The sequence below is a fragment of the Grammomys surdaster genome, unplaced genomic scaffold (genome assembly GCF_004785775.1).
Source record: "Grammomys surdaster isolate TR1022 unplaced genomic scaffold, NIH_TR_1.0 126028, whole genome shotgun sequence".
NCBI classification, from domain to species: Eukaryota; Metazoa; Chordata; class Mammalia; order Rodentia; family Muridae; genus Grammomys; species Grammomys surdaster.
The window spans coordinates 1,725,296-1,740,441 of NW_021620841.1; the positions used below are offsets into that span (position 1 = coordinate 1,725,296).

At 36.1% G+C, this 15,146-nt stretch overlaps 1 protein-coding gene across 1 annotated transcript in view; it reads right to left on the reverse strand.

Annotated features, from left to right (window-relative positions):
- The window catches only part of Tmtc2 (transmembrane and tetratricopeptide repeat containing 2), a 385,985-nt gene that overhangs the window by 118,000 nt on the left and 252,839 nt on the right, over positions 1-15,146 (reverse strand). The window lies entirely within an intron of this gene.

Sequence of the window (15,146 nt, forward strand, 5' to 3'; positions counted from 1 at the left end):
GAGAGAGAGAGAGAGAGAGAGAGAGAGAGAGAGAGAGAGAGAGAGAGTCTTATGTAGTATAGCTTTGATTTTTAAACATGAAATTTGATTCCTGAACATAGATCATTGTCACCATTCAGGTTTGGAGGTAACTTATTCATTTCAATCACTTAGCAGTTTTTATTTAAACTCATTTATTCTTTAGAAATATATTTAGAGAATAACTATGCAGCTACCCTTATGTGGTGACAAAGGAAGGAAGATTATATCCCACCATCTAATGTCTATATAGGGCTAGAGAGATGGTTCAGTGCTTAAAAGCACTGACTGCTTTTCCAGAGGCCCCGAGTTCAATTCCCAGTAACCACATGGTGGCTCACAACCATCTATAATGGGATCTGATGCCCTCTTCTGGTGTGTCTGAAGAGAGCAACAGTGTACACATATAAATAGATCTTTTTATTTTAAAGGAGTAAGTGAAAGAGTTAGAATATTTTTGAATTTACTATTGCTGCTAAGTCAGGAATAGTGGAATATCACTGCAATCTTAGCATTGAGCAGGCTGAGACAGAATGATTATGAATTATGTTATCCTGAACTATAGCAAGAATGTCTTCCAACAAAATCTATAGAGCGACATTTTAATTTACAAGTGTCATTTGGGAAAAAATCAATTAAAATATGACAGTTAACAAGTGATGCCAGTTTTTACACACGTAAAACAAATCCTGGGACTTTCGGCCATTAGCTTTTATTTTTTGGCTACTAAAACTTATAGCTAACTAACTACCAAGCAGAAGAGTAAAACTGTGGGAAATAAATCCGAAAATATATTAGTAGACTTCTCATTATCATCCCTATCTCCTTCATGCTAGCATATAGAAGGATACTCAGTTGGTAGAAAAATTATACTTTAAGATAACATATAATTAAGTTAAATAATTTAACTTTAATTGTCTTGGCACATGGTGATGCTGTCCAGTTTCAGAGACCAGGCGAGACTAGTAACTTACTTTATTGCCAGGCAGGTTTTTACAACTAGCCATAATCATTATGGCATTTCCATTTCACAGCCAGTGGCCTTCCTAAATATGCTACCCACATTGGTTATGTATCTTTAATTCAAGAGAAGTACTCACTCCCTTTAAAAAACAAATGAACACATTCTTTCATTTGGGTTGTTTGGTTGGTTTTTTCATACACTGCTATCAAGACAAATAGGTCTCATAAATTGAATTGTCTCTTGACCTTCGAGTGCCCTTTAGGTGGTTGGTTAGTGAAAAATACTGGTGTTGAGTAATATGCAAAATGTGAAAACTGGATATGTGTTTATCCAAACCAATCTATTTGTTTCCAGTTTTAAAAACAGTCCTTAAACTCAACTATCATGAAAGTGATAGTTTGGACATGTTTGAGGTTTTTGAACCATGAAGCTTTTTCACATGCTGTTATTTGAGATTGACTAGATTAAGTCACATGGTTAAGGCTAAGACACCGGAAAGAGTGACAAGAGCTCTAGAGCCTGAATTAGAAGACACAAGAGTGTCTTTAGCAGTAGTGGCAGGGGATAAAGAAGTTCTTTCCAGTTTTCCCAGCTTCTGAATAATTATCTTTATTTTTTTTTAAGATTGAAAGGCTATCTCTATGTAGTCTGTATGACTGGCACTCAAATTCACCCAGCTCTGGGTCAAATTCATTCCAAGGACTGGGATGACAGGTCTTGGCCATGCAGCCTGGCAATCATCTACTTGGTTTTATTTTAATATACCTACACATATACATCTACGCATTGACATGCTTAAACAGGGTTTTGTTTATTTTGTTTCTGTTACTTGCATTTTTTTCTTACCCTGTATGTTTACTTTCAAATAAAGTAAATCATTATTTTTCTTTGAATAATGAACATCTTCTAGTGAAAAAATATTAGGCATGATTTATCTAACCAGCATAATATAAAGAGCCTAAAGTAATGAAAATATGAATGTAATTAATGATAAATTATGTCTTAACATTTATCTGTAGAAACGAGTCATGAAACCAGAAGAAAGATGGGCTTACATTTGCAAACAAGCTGAAATTCTACCTCAGCTTTTCCCATCTATACAACCACTGCATTTGTAAGGGCATCTGTTTTTGTTAATTAAAATCTTAACCTTAGGGAGAATAGGTCTTTTAGAAACATGTTCAAGAATCCCAATTCCTGAGTGTTTTGAGATTTAAATCATATAAATTACATTGAACTTGTTCACATGTAAAAAAAAATTAGAAAATGTTACCTGTTATTTCCTTATTAGAAATATTAGCAAAACCTATTTTGAAATAAAACACTAATTCGGTAAGTATTAACAGTATGTGGCTATTTTCTCTAATAAGAATATGTGAGCGCCATTAATTTACAAGGCTTGAGCCATCGGGAAATGCTAGAGATACATTAATAAGATGTATAATATAAACATGCTAAGTATAAAAAACTGATCAAGTATCCTACATGTATTATAATTTTTTATAACTCAGAAAAACTTACATAACCAATGCAGTGAGTATTGTCAACACATGACAATACTCACTATACTATATATTATGGTAGAAAGTTGGCAACTGCATGACTTATGGTACCCAGTCTTCTTATTCTATGCATCTGAGCTTGCAGACTTTTTTTTTTTAATTTGGCATCATCATGGATTCTTGACATAACCAACTGCTCACGGTAGGTGTGCCGGCTAATGCATCACAGAGAGAAAATATTTTCCATGGATATCACTACTGGACATTACAGATTAAAATGACCGAAAAGCATCGCAGTTAAGTAAAATAAATGCAAAATTGGGGAAGTTACAAGTTAAACCTAGAACTACTTGCCCTCAACACATTGCCTGCAACAGCTAGTATAGAATAACCAAACTCAGGAGACAACTATACTCTCTTGTTCAAGGGAAATTATTATTTAGCTGTAATTGACCAGCATGTTCATTTCCTTGCCTTAGGCTCATCTTTTGAATTAAAATAATGAATAATAATAAACCATGGCTGACCTTAAAAATGCTTCCTCCTACACGCAGGTTATTTAATTCTTAAGAGAGGAATATTGGCACCTTAGGCGCACTGGGTCTACTACAGAAAATTCAAACATACACACATAGGCTCATACATATGGCATCTGCAAAATACGTTAAAAAACAAACCAAAGCAAAACTCTGAATTGCAAGAAAATGACGGTGAATAAATTAGATGTGTTCAAATGACAAGTCCTTGAAGAAATGGATCAAGCAAGTTACTTGCTATATTATTGGAAGAGGTAATGTCAGAGTTTTACAGTTCCCAATGCAAAGGAAGATGGATTCCTATGGGGGGACAGGAAGCCTCATAGGTGACAAGAGACTTGTACAGGTCAATAAATAATCATAGTTTGGGATAGGAAAGATGGCTTACACCTTAAGAAGACTTGCTGATCTTGTAAAGGCCCAAAGGGTGGCTAACAACTGCCTGTAAACTCCAGTCCCAGGGGATCCAGTGCATGAGCAAGCTATATAGACACTGATACAGGCTAAAGACCTATATACACAAAATGATCAAATAAAGAATTACTTTAAAAATAAGATTAGTTTGAAACCTGAATAGCTCAAGAGCCATTGTTCTTATTTCATAAAGCTGTCAGTCATATAGCATTTACTGTTTACTGGCTTCCTATTAATATCTTAGCTTTATACCCTTACACTAGCCTTACACCAAACCTAACACTAATCTTATTTTACAAAAGTGACTGTGACTCAGATTTAAATCAATACGTTCAAGGTTTCAAAAGAATTAAATAGTGCTACCCTCAGAGGAAAAAGTAAGTTTTCTCTGGTTTAGGCTGGAGGCAAGACTCAGAAATTGATAGTTCTTACTGTTCTTCTATAGGAAGAAATGTCAGTGCCCAGTACCGATGTTGGGAGGTTCATAACTGCTTATAATTCCAGCTCCATAGGATATGTGTGCCCTGATGTGTGTGTGTGTGTGTGTGTGTGTGTGTGTGTGTGCATGTGTGTGTGTGCGCATGCACTCGCGAACACATACAAACACAGACATTAAAGAATAGTAACTATTAAAATATTTTTCCTCACTCTTTCAACTATACCATTTTACACAAATTGAAAAACAATTCTGAACAAGAAGAAAATTTCTGGAGGTAATACCATCCCTGATCTCAAGCTGGAGAATCAAATTGAAGACCCAGAAATAAACCAACACACCTATGGACACTTGATTTTTTACAAAGAAGCCAAAACTATACAATGGAAAAAAAATGAAGCACCTTCAATAACTGGTGCTGGTCTAACTGAAAATCTTCATGTAGAAGAATGCAAATAGGTCCATATTTTTCACCCTGCACAAAGCTCAAGTCCAAGTGGATCAAAACCTCAATATAAAAAAACAAGATACACTAAATCTAATAGAATAGAAAGTGGAGAATAGCCTTGAACTCATTTGTACAGGAGACAACTTCCTAAACAGAACACCAATGGCTCTCAGAATCTATGATCTTCAATTAAGAAATGGAACCTCATGAAACTGAAAAGCTTCTGTAAGGCCAATGACATTGCCAATAGAACAAAATGGCAGCCTACGGAATAGGAAAGGATCTTCACCAGCCCTACATCCTAAAGAGGGCTAATATCCAAAATTTATAAAGCTCTTAAGAAATTAGACTCAAACAATCCAAATAATCCAATTAAAAATGGAATACAGAGCTAAACAGGGAATTCTTAACAAAGGAATCTTAAGTGGCCAAGAAGCACTTTAAAAAAAAAAAGTTTGACTTCCTTAATCATCAGGGAAATGCAAATCAAAATAATCCCAAGAGTTCATCTTACACCTGTCAGAATAGCTAGCATCAAAAACTCAAGTGACAGCACATGCTGGCAAGGAATGTGGAGCAAGGGGAACACTCCTCCATTGCTGGTGGGAGTGAAAAATTTTACAGCCACTTTGGAAATCAATTTAGTGGTTTCTAGGGAAAATGTGACCAGTTCTCAAGACCCAGCTATACCACTCCTGAGCATGTACCCAAAAGATGCTCCAACATCCCACAAAGCAGCTTTATTCATAATAACGAGAAACTGGAAGCAACCTAGATGTCTCTCAACTGAAGAATGGATAAAGAAAATGTGGTACATCTGCACAATGGAATACTATTCAGCCATTAAAAACAAAGTCATCGTGAATTTTGCAGGCAAATGGATGGAACTTTGGAATATCATTCTGGGGGAGGTAACCCGGATCCAGAAAGACACATATGGTATGAACTCACTTATACTTATAAGTGGACATTGGCCATAAAGTGCAGGACAATCATGCTATAATCCACAGACCCAAAGAAATTGGGTAATAAGGAGTTCCCAAGAAAGGATGTGTTAATGTCATTCGGGAGGGGAAACTAAATAATTATCAGAAGTGGATGGAGATAGAGAACTGGGTAGGGGAGCAGGCTAAGAGGGGAACACGGGATGATCATCAGGCATGGAAAGAAGTGGCAGGAGAGGCTCAGTGTGAGAATGGCTGTCGGTGGAAGCAGGGGGATGCATCTCTGGAGAAAAGGTGGCACCCTGGGATGAGAAAGGATACAAGGAGTCTAAGGGTGTGATCCTAGCTGAGATTCTTATGAGAGGGGGTGATATAGAAATGAAAGTGGTCACCTTCTGTAGCCAGGCAGAACTTCCAGAGGAGGAAAGGGGACATCAATCTACCCACAAAACCCTCAACCCCAAAGCTGTCTTGCCTACAAGATGTGAAGAGATAAAGATGAAGCAGAGACTGAGGGAATGGCTAACCAATGACTGCCCAACTTGAGACCCATCCCATTGGAGAGAGCCAACCCATGACACTACTAACAATTCTCTACTATACTTGCAGACAGGAAACAAGCATAACTGTCTCCTGGGCGGCTTCATCCAGCAGCTGATGGAGGCAGATGCAGAGACCCACAGCAAGCACATACTGGTGTTGAGTAAAAGGAAGTGACTTTTGTTAAGGACCAGAAGAGTTGTATAAAATCAGGAAGAATCTATCCAGAGTTCTTCCAATCCTTATCTACAAGCAGGCAGTCCCGAATAGTTTCAAACATAAGAATCAGTGATGTCATTGATATGACGTCATAGATAACCCAACTAAGCTAGCCTTTGCCTGGTTTGTTTAGATATGGGGCATGTTAGGAGTAGTGGCATCATTTGGTCTACACCTGAAACTGATTTATCTAGGCCCGAAGCTGGCCTTGGGACATCCAAATCCCTTTTTTTTTTTCTGTGAGTAAACCGGGAATAAATCAGGGTGATGAACTCCATTACACAGAAATTCTTCATCTTATGAAAGAATCACCATTATGTCATTTTTTTTCGAACAATGAGAAGGAAAAATAGTCCTTGTTGCTTTTTTTTCTCTTGGGTACTATAAACATTTTTTTTTCTGTTATTGTAGGTTAAAATTTATAGTCCTAGAGAATACGACTTAACCAGCTTGTTTCTGACCATCTATCTCTATTTCTTTCTTTATTGAACTCACTGAGCTTTCTTTCTTCTGGCCATTGCCTTTGGCAGTTCTTACATTTTTAATATTTCAGTCAAGGTTGAGAGAGTCTGTGTGTACCACTCTCACTTTCAAAAATGTTCTACTGGTGCTTTCTGCAAACATTTAACGTCATTTGTAATTATTTATTTATTTACTATTTGTTTTGCTTTATAACTTTTAAAATTTTCTTTAATTCTAATTTTAACTTTTATAGTCACTTTACATCTCAGTCACAGATCCTCCCCTCCTCTCTTCCCAGTCCCACTCATACAAATCCCTTCTCCCATTACCCCTCCCCTTCTTCTCAGAGATGGAGGGAGCTCACCTTGGGTACACTCACCCTGGGGAATCTTATCCCAGCAGGACTAGGTATGTCCCCTCCCATTGAGGACCAACAGGAAGTCCAGTTAGGGGAAGGGGATACAATGCAGGGAGCAGAGACCTAGACAGTCCTCGCTCCACTTGTTAGGGGATCCACATGAAGACCAAGCTACACATTTTCTGCAAATGTGTAGGGGTCTAGGTACAGCTCCCTCATGGATGGTGGCCCAGGCTCTGTGAGCTCCTATAGTCCGAGGTTAGTCGACCAGGTAGGTCTCCTTTTGGTGTCCTTGACCCCTCCAGCTTTCTCAATTCAATCTCCTACTCCATAGGATTCTGTTGACCACGTTATGTATTAATTTGGACTCTTTTTTTTTCTAAGTGTGTCAGAGCAGGAGAAATGCCAAGAAATTCCTTTCATTAAGTATTCATGATAAAATAGAATTATATAACATTAACATTAATTACTTGATAAGCTTAACTTGTGATCTTAATTTTCAGGGATTTATTTTCCACTTTCTTTTATGTATGTAAGTTTTTTATCTAGATGCATCTTTGTGTACCATGTGTGCTTATATAGGCTACAGGATCTGGGCATTATTTTCAATGTATTTATGCCACGAACTGTTACTCTTCCTTTCTGGGTTTGGTGTGTGTGTGTGTCTGTGTGTCTGTGTGTGTGTGTGTGTGACTATTTCCATCTGAACTTTTTCTGAATCTTATTCAACAAAACAAAACAGAAAAGCAAAAACTAAAACCAACTTAACAAAAACCATAGTGTAGTTGCCCCACATACTATAGCCCTGACTGGAAACACTCAATGGTTATTGGATAAAGAAGAAAACAAAAATTACATGACTCCAAGTGAGACTCCCTACTCTCTGACAACACACTCAACAGATAGGACTGTAATAAAAGACTTAGAAGCAAAATCAAACATCCAGGTTTTAGACTCGGAGGTCTTAGGAATAGGTTAAACATGGACCTTGCAATATTAAATTTAAGAGAATTCTTAAATCCTGAAATATAGCTCTTCATCAAAGCAAACATAGAGGGGTGTGTGTGGAAGATTTGGGTGCAACTGGGTATGTGTTACATTAGGTTTACCTAATCATCAAGACATGGTTAAACTTTGGAAAAACCTTTAAAGGGTTCTAATTTGTAGTGTGAGGTTAAATACAGGAAACATGCGATGTGCTGTCAAAATTGAAGTTGGAAGGAATCCAAGAGCCTGTGTCAATATGTCTCTCCTTACAGCCAGAGCTCTCAAAGTTCCTTAGGTTAATCAATTTCCTTTCTAATTTCAAGGAAATAAATCACCAAACTAACCAATCCTATTGGACTGGAAACAATCATAGTCAATGCTCAAAATTTTCAAAAATTAGGCTGTGTGTGTGTGTTTGTGTGTGTGTGTATACATGTGTGTGTGTGTCTTGTATATGTTGAGTAAGGTGAAAATTCTTCTCTTCAGAATAAAGTCCCCTTCAGAATTATGTACTACTGAAATACTGTAAATGAAATACTGAAAAAGCAAAGAAAGGGAGAGAAAAGAAAAGAAGAGATGAAGAGAAGAGAAGAGAAGAGAAGAGAAGAGAAGAGAAGAGAAGAGAAGAGAAGAGAAAGAAGAGAAGAGAAGAGAAGAGAAGAGAAGAGAAGAGAAGAGAAGAGAAGAGAAGAGAAGAGAAGAGAAGAGAAGAGAAAAACATGCAGAGAGGTGCTAACTAGTGTTTTAAAACCAAAAAAGATCAGAAAAGGGAGGGGGAAGAAAATATGTACTAGCATGAGATGAAATAATGCATGTAATATCAACTAAGAAACAGGGCTAAAATAGTTTCAAGAAAATGAGCAAGCAAACATGTTGAAGTAGTTATGTGTGAGTAGGAAGCTTCTGAAAGAAAAGCCATAGACCTAAAGGAAGTTAACTTTATGCACAAGTTTGGCAAAGCCAGGACAGCCATACAGAAATATGACTGGTCAGATGAATGCTGGAAAGTCAAAAAGACCATCCATCTGAAGTCTGCTCAATCTCGACTATGAAGACTTCAACACGCATGGGCCTCAATGGTCGTAAAAGAAATTAAGGTTAAAATAAAAATGCATTACTAATTCTCTGATGTGTGTGCATTTATGTATGGTTTTCAAAATTGGTTGAAACAAAAGTTGTTTTGTACATAAAAATCTCATTTAACTCCCCCAGAGATTTTGGCTTCGAGTTCTGATTTTATATACATGGATAGAGACCATTGACATGAATAAAGAAAACAAAACGTGCACATAAAATGTACAGCATTTTATCCAGACAGTCGGTGGTTGCCAACAAGTTAATTATAAAAATGAGTTGAGGGTTGTTGTAGAATCATATCCTCTAGTAGTCATTTAAAATAGGATGAATTGTAAGTTTATTCTATATTGTAGTCAAAATATAAATGTAATTTATATTACAAATAAAATATTCCATGACATAAATACATATTACTTGTTCAGAAACATACATGAGACTTGTATCTCTAAAGCTTCTTTTAAATTTTAAAAATATTTTATGGTACCCTTTTGACTTATTGTACTTTAAACAGTCTTAAAGGTGAAGAGAGGTACCCCATATTTCTGCCTTTGGAGTTGCCTCTTCTAAATACATGCAATACCATAACCTCTTATTTCTTTGACCTGACTTTTCAAGATGGTATTCTTTCACGGTAAACATACTTCTTCCATATACTATGTCTATTTAGGAAAGTTACATCAAACTCTGCATATTTTGGCATGCCATATCTTGAAAACGTAATGAATTTTACAGTTAAAATAGCTATTCGATTTATAAAATACAGCCCAATGTAAATTTACCACTGGGACAAGATTCTCCCCATGACTATTACCCTGAAAAAGATTTTAAAATATGCTTTTTTTTCTCATTTACTTCTATGGACACATCAGAAAAATGTCATTATTTTTGTTTTGGGGGGTATTTTTTTGAAACAATACATTGTAACATTTAGGGAATCAGAGGCTATGAAGGATATTAATACGTATTAATTTGAGTGTGTTCATTTCCTTATACCTTGATTTTAAAATAAAAACCAATCAAGCTTCATTCCTTTCCTTTACCACAAAACTGGCAAAAGTATGAGTTAATGTAACAGGTGGGCTTGTGTGGTTTTAATAGCAATGAAATATAATCAACTGTCTCCTATCATATTTCCAGGAAAGCAAGTGATATTGAGACCTAAGCAAGATCCTTAAGCAGACACACTATTGACATTCAAGTGTTTGGACTCCCCAAAGGGACTATATATCTTGCTGTCCTAGGCTTAATTGAAACTTTAAACAAAATATATTACCTATTTAATGTAGCTGAACTGGATGCTGCCCTTTGTAGTGTGTACAGTAATGCCTGGCAAAATGAAGGGTGAAACCACAGTACATAATGTGGATGCTATACAAAGAAGAAAAATAAGAAGTCAAAGTTAACCTCCTGTAGTGAAATAAGAAATGGACATCTCTAGTTTCCTATTCATAAATTTTATAGATTTCTTGTATTGATACACAGCCAAAAGTGCATTACGTCTCCTATCTTATTGGCTACTTAAATGTCCTGAGTAAATGTTTTATTGTATCTCAAATCTATATTTGCCTTTACTTATCTTAAGGAAACTAGAACATTCTTTACGGGGTTATAGAGATTAATACTTAATCCAATTATATATTATGTAATCATGATTGGTTAGGACAGATATACAGATTCTCAACATTGCCAATGGCATCAGTTATAAGAAAATCTCCAGAACTGCAAACAGGGAAGCAGGTGGCAAAAAGAGCTGAACAGTGCTGGAGTGTTAATGCTTTCACTTGAAAGATGCAAAGTTCAAATCTCCCTACAGTTAAAACCCATCTCCTACCCATTCAACATGCTTAACATGTTGAATAATAGGATTCTCTTAAGACAACCTAGTCGCGGGTCATTAACCATGGAAAATATCATAAGAAAACATTAATCTGAATATTCTCTGAATATATGCTACAACAAAACTGAATCCCAAAGAGATGGGAGAGGGGGAAGACACGGGGGAAATGATAAGCAAAGAGGAAGAGATAGAGAGAAGAAGCTAGAAACAAACCCATGAATATGAAACTTTTTAATGAACTTAAAATATACACTATATAGGAGGCTAAGTGGAAAGTGAACTTTTTATCCAAATTCTACCAAGTGAACTCAGCATATCATTGACATTTTTCAGGAAAAACTCAGAATGAGTTATAAGTGATAGTGTTTTGATATAAGAAGTTATACCAGGATCTTCCTTTTGAAGTTGTTTAGTTTCATTTTATGAAAATGACAGCCTAAAAAGCACTGAGAGCTTTTTATTGCAGCAAACTCTTTTATACCAAAAGTTTCCTTCCCAAAAACAGAATTATAAAATTTGTACGAATGTTCCGCACCAAAAATTTTTCTAATAAACTAACCATATTTCTATTCACTCTGTTCTGTTCACGCCCTGTGAATACTTTAATACAATGGAGATGCAACTCTCATATCTCCATGGCTACTTTTAGGAGACAAACATTAAAGCAAATGGTTTTTCTCTGCTACAGATTTGTGATCAGAGGCCTGCTGTTAGAAAAATAAAAATTCCTTGCATCTGAGAATTAGAAGAAAGACAAGTGTAAGTAAAACAAATGAAATCAGTAATGAACAGAAAATAGTCCAAGCACTATTGACAAAACCAATGGCTATGAGACAGTAAAGAGCAAAGTGACCTGAGCAGCGAGTTGATTGAAGAAAGCCATGCAACTTCTCCTTGATGATAAATGCACATGGTTTTAGAGATACATGGTTTTAGAGAAAAGGATATTGTGACCATGTATGGCAATAGTGTTCCCAAGACCACAGTGGAGAGCCTAAAGCCATGTTGCTCTTATTTGTTTTCTTGTTACACTCAACACAGTGCTTTAAATAATCCTAATTATTCAGCCAGTGATAATAGACCTCGCTGACTAGACTGTAAGCTTGCATTCTCTCTTACACCAAGCAACAGACTGTATTAACAAAATGAAATGGACTAAATCACTTGTATAATTAAACTAAACAATTACTTTGCATTGAGAATGCACAGTAATTTTATTTTCAAGAGTAAATGGGATTAAAATGACCTCTGGGATTAGAAAGAGCTCAAACAGATAGAAAAACAATAGGAAGTACCAAACTAATTGAGCTTTCTATAATCCTTTAGATTCATTCAACAGCAGTACCAACTCAGAGATATGGATTTTTAGAGGACAAAGAGGAGTCAGAAGGGGCTCCCAACTATTCTGTGTTGAAAACTTTTTGTGCTGCATACATTTGATGTATGGGCTATTTAATCACAAATGTGTAGGTGTCATATTCTTTACAGTGAAGTGCTTTAACTTTTGCTGATTTTTAACAGGTTAGTTGTCAATCTAGCAGTAGGGAAGTAGGGCCCAGAGGATCTTGCAAAGGAAAGAGTGAGCCAGTTTCAGTGACATCTATTGGGTACACAGAGAAGCTTTGAATTTAAAATTAAGATGATGATGTTTCTGTCTCTAACAAAAGTTGCAATCCCAAGCTTTGAACTTCTTTCTTTGAGAGGTAATTTCCTCTCTTGGAAAAGAAAATCGTTTATGTTGTTAGGATGCTTAGGACCCAATTGTTTTATCCCTGATATTCCATGATACTGATAGTCACTCTTTTAGAGATTAAGAAAAAGAATTGAGACTCAATAAATACCCATAATGGAGGCCAGAATAAAAGAGAAGTTTGACTAAGAATAGAGGGAAAATACATCAAGAGAGAGAGAAAGAAAGACAGAGACAGAGATACAGAGAGACAGGGACAGACAGATAATAGGATTAAGTCAACTGTAATTACTTGTAGTGTTTCACTTTCAGTTATTATAGACAATATTATTCAGTTATTAGAGACAATATTACTCAGTTATTATAGACAATATTATTCAGTTATTATAGACAATATTCTTCAGTTATTATAGACAATATTCTTCAGTTATTATAGATAATCTTAAAGGGAAAATTTTGATTACAGTTGCTGAGGAACATGGAGACATAGGCTGTAATGAAAATGTAACCATCACTTGAAGTTTTATTTTTAACTATACTTTAGAGCCTTTAGCTCTAAAAATAATCTCATCTATTGAGTAATATTTCCTCTACTAAGTAGGGAAAGATCTAACACTAGATACAACACTTGGAGGTAGGAGCCCTATAGAAATGGTATTATAATGGAAGGCCGCTTTATAAACCATGGCCCAATTCAGAGATCCAGACCAACATTTTTATATCATTTTAATCAACTTTCAAATGGGTGCTATGATCACAGCTAGCTTATGGACACAAACACAAAGTCAATCCAGTTAAGTGGCTTATTAAGCATATTAACCCTAGAAACTGTCAAAGAAAATCCAAAACCAGACTTTCTGATTTCAGTGACTGCCCTATACTGTGCTTGAACTGTCATTTAGCACAACTTACTGTCTCATGGGGCAACTGAGTCCCAGGAAAGGAAAATGACATAACTGTCTAGAAGCAACTCTAACATCCACTTAACCTTTATTTTTTTAATTTTGTTCGCAAAATGATATTTAGCATCTGTTTGGTGTGCCTCTAAATGTTTGCAGCTCACCTAATTCTCCAGGGAAGACAATCTCCTGTTAGTTAAAAACCATGCCTTGGTCCTATGGAGTCGAAATGAACAATAAAAATATATTTTAGATGAATGGTATGCTTGCTTATGAATAATCATAGTTAACATTGAGTAAGGAATAGTAAAAATTGAGGGACTTCTGGAAAACTGAAGTTGAGGGACAAATTAATCAGCCCTGCTTTGAATTCTGACAAAAGTGGGAAATATGTTCTGCTGGTACTGAGCGCAAGTGACAGGGCATGTTGCAAAACATCCTAAAATGTTCAAAGGAAGGAACAAAAAAAATCTAAGGACTAGCTAGATTTTTTTTAAGCAACCTTAGTGAATTTATTAAACCAACATTCCAATATAGTTGTATTTTTATATGCATTCCATTAGCTCTACTATATTCTAAAGCAAAATAAAAACTAGAAAACACACACATACAAATATCCCAGCGCATACAAGAGCTCAGGGGTGGTGGCCCAGAAGGGGTAAATGAGGGAGACATGTTAAAAAATGAAGACTTGCTGGCTGAATCTAGCCAGACATTATAATCCATCACTGATCCCTAAAGGGCACTAATAATATGTAAATGTGTGAATTAGAAAACACAGTAAGGCTGTTGATAAACTTGATAGGATAATCAGCACATGCTGACAGACTAATGAAACTGATGAACTGATAAGGGCGGCTTATCTCCTAGGCCATTTTTTTTCCTTGTCAAATGGAGGCTAATCAAAATGTATTAGGAGTTAAAGCAAACACTCGGGGGATTTAACCCATTTGATTAGGAGGTGAATTCACTCTCGGAGAAAATTACAGTTTCCTGAACAAGCGAAACTATAAAACCTGACCAGCTGACAGATCTCCACATAAAATCAAACAGAAGGCAGTTGCCATAATTACAGAGAGAATCTGGTATTGGAAATTATATTAGGATCTTCCCGTAGAAAATTGTCAGGGGTATTTTCAGAATCTGAGCAAAGAGACTGCCCTCTTCCATAATGGGAAATAACACAAAGTGCCAGACAGGGGCTCCAGGGACACGCTTATCTTCTGCCTGTGAAGGCTCAGTCTCCATGTAACCAAAGGAGAGGCAGATCCCGAGGTACCAGCTCAATTCTCAATCCAATTTATTTACATAAAATAATTGAATGAATTTTCTGAAATCACAAACTGTTGAGAATACTAGCACTTCCCATTAGCAGTAAAGAGACCACATACCGTTTGTCACCAAGGAACTTAAAACCTAAACCCAATTTCAGCAAAGATAACTTATTTTGACAATTGATTAAAAACTGGGCTCTACAACTATGAATAAAATCAAAGTAAAATCACTCTGCCTCTTTAGACAAGGCTCGAGAAGACAATCCTTCTCGTATTGGCTCCATAATAAAAATATCAAGCATTAACATGGAAAGGGCTAACAAATCCACCCAGTCTAGGCACACACAGTATTCCTGTGTTCATTTCATTTATGTGGACAGACTGGGAAATGCTTTAGAGTAAAAGGCACTGTTCTTAATCCAATAAAAGCTTAAAGGCGAAAATATAGTTAATGAAGCTACACTTTACCATGGTGGAATTATGTCAGAGACAACAGAGAAATACCCATTACCTTTTTGATGTGAGCATTCAATCACATTAA